A 2,924-nucleotide genomic window follows, 5' to 3' on the forward strand; every position below is an offset into this window, starting at 1 on the left:
CTGTAATTCAGGAAAAATAGTCAACAATATGCTATAATATAAGCAGATATAATAGAATAACATAAAAAAACCACTAACAAGAGATTTCATCATAGATATGTAAAATGCTTACATAGACCAACTACACATAATTACTGGTGTCTTGAGTTTCTTTCCCAGAAAAATGTGAAAATATTGTATTTACATAACAAAAGATTTTAAATGGTCACATTTTCCAAGCAATTTATCAAAAGTCTTTGTTAGGGTTCCAAATAACCGCAGCACTTTCCCCCCTCCCCAACAGGGACCTCACCTTGACCTTTGGAGTCAAGGGAAACAAACTCTGCTGAGAAGCAGCCTGCCTCTCCTCTGATCTCCAAAGATAGGATAAGCAGATTTACCTGATAACCAGAGATTTTAGAAGCTGTTTTTCTCTTATCTTAGGGAAAAAGTAAACACTTCCACACCCTAATCCTACCTGCTTTTCCTGCTTCCCCCTCCCTGATTTCTCCCCCAAACATTCCCTCTTCCACACCCTAAAGCCCCCATATATAAAGTCCCAGCTCACAACCCGTGGGTGGACATCTTTCCCCGAGATCTTTCCCTGCCCTTCCCTGACATCCTTCCCTTCCCTGACATCCTTCCCTTCCCCAAGGGAAAGGTGCCCCATGCGAAATAAATCTGTATCCCGCTGAGAAGTCCATCTGTGCCTTGGTGCCTCATCCATCCGCTCGTGCTCTCCGCCTGCCCGCTTGCTCTCTCCAACATTCCTACCTATCACTATGTCTGCGTTTTATAGAAGAATCTTGACCTGCAGCAAAAATGCCTTCTCACACGCCCTTCTAGTTCCTCTTGAACCAAGGTTTGAATGGAAACACTTAGGTGAGATTGCAATATTAAATGTAGAATGACCTCAAACCTGTTCAACAGTGTTATCATTAAAGTTACAAAGGAGCAAGAGATGTTCTTCTGCTTCCACATCTGAGGATAGAGAGAAAGAAACCAAGTATTTCACTATCAAAGTTGCCAGGCCCCAGGATTCTTTTTCATTAGGGTTTTAATGAAGAAAAAAAAAAAAAAAAAAAAAAAAAACTCTCCTTTTGTGCTTTGTTGCTAACTTTAATAAAGGTCATTTAGAAGTGGATTTTTTTAAGGCCTCTCCCCAAAGTGAGAGTTAAAAAAACGACCATTTGGGGGGGGTTGTTGATTGCATATACTGTTTATGCTATGTGCTAATTATCATGCAGTGGGCTATATTAGTGTTCTGGGAAAATGAAAAAAATCTGTTCTTTAGCATAATAAATTTCTCCCTCCCTCTCCTTCCCCTCTTCCCCTTCCTTCCTCTCCTCCCCCTCCTCCTTGTCTCCTTGTAGCTCCAGTCCCAGTTGACCTGGAATTCACTATGTAGACCAGGCTGGCCTTGAGCTCCCAGAGATTTGCCTGCCTCTGCCTCTGGGTGCTGGGATTAAAGGTGTGTGCCACCATACCTGACTTATTATAAATGTCTTATTTATTTATTTTTGTATTTTTGAGACAGGGTCTCCCTGTAGCCCCAGCTGGCCTGGAACTCACTATGTAGACCAGGCTAGCCTTGAACTCACAGAGATCTGCCTGCCTTTGCTGTGATTGAAAGTGTGCATCACCACGCGCAGCCATAAATGTCTTCTTAAAAAAAAAAATAGTAAGTACAGATGCCATTCTCACCAATCACATTTTTTTCAATTCTTTCCTTCAGACTTCAAGAGAATAGTTTTTCGTTTTCTGTCTTATTTTGCTGCCCTTGGTAGTGGTAGGGAATGAAGAGAATTTTTAAAACTTATTCTCACTTTCAAAGTGGAATTTTAAATAGAGTTAATTCTAAGCATAATAATAGTGACAAAAAATGATTTAAATTTACTATTTATAAAGTCCATAATGTCTGGACTTTTTAAAGATGCAGGTACTTGGTGGTCAAACAAAAATAAAGTATGAAAGTATGATGATGCAGAAAAGTAAAACATAAAATGGTGGAAAAGCTAAATTACAGAAATATAATTTCTATAAACAATTATTAAGCTAAGATAAACATGCTTAAAGAAAAAACATTATTAAATATAGAAACATTTATTAGATAATAAAAATGGTACATTAGATCAGGGAGCTACAACAATTTGATACATATTCCTAATAAAATCTCATAAAATCTACAGAGTAAAATTATTTAAGCTTTTCTTCTTGACTGCAGATACAATGTGACCAGCTGGCTTCCCTCTCCTGCCATCATGCTTCTCCACTGTGATGTGCTCCATCCCCTCAGACTATGTGAACCAGGATACACCCTTTCTTCTTTAAATTGCTTTTTGTCAGGTATTTTGTCACTGTAATGAGAAAGGTAACTAACTCAGAAATTTAGCAGCGGAAAGTGGAGTTGTTACTATGGTACATATGACCACAAGGCACTGAGGCCTTTGGAACTGATTTGCAAGGGGAATGTGAAAGAATTTCACACTCCAGGTTAGAAAAGTCTTCAAACGCTGTAAGCAGAGCTTAGTGGAATATTCTTGTGGCAGTTTTGAAGACCAAAGGCTGAGATAATTGTGGACTGTGGAGGCCTGGCTCATGAGATACCAGAGAACAAGGACTCTGTCAGGAACTAGGCTAGAGGCCATTCAGGTTATATTCTTGAAAAGAATTTTGCTGCATTCTGCCTGTGTCCTAAGAACTGAAGTGAGGCTGAATTAAAAAGCAATGGATTAGTGTGTTTGGTGGAGGAAATTTCAAGACAGGGGAGCATTCAGGCTATGAAACAGTTATCATTTACCACTCTTATCCAGGTGAAAAAGATCAACAAGCTTTGCCGATTGACATTTTAAAAAATGTGCTGTTTGCCCACAAAAGCTTAAGCAAATTTAAAGTTGCAATCAAGTAATGTGCTGAAAAAGAAGATGTATTTTTTTTTTTTTTTG

The sequence above is a fragment of the Nannospalax galili genome, unplaced genomic scaffold (genome assembly GCF_000622305.1).
Source record: "Nannospalax galili isolate Female #2095 unplaced genomic scaffold, S.galili_v1.0 scaffold227, whole genome shotgun sequence".
Lineage (NCBI taxonomy): Eukaryota > Metazoa > Chordata > Mammalia > Rodentia > Spalacidae > Nannospalax > Nannospalax galili.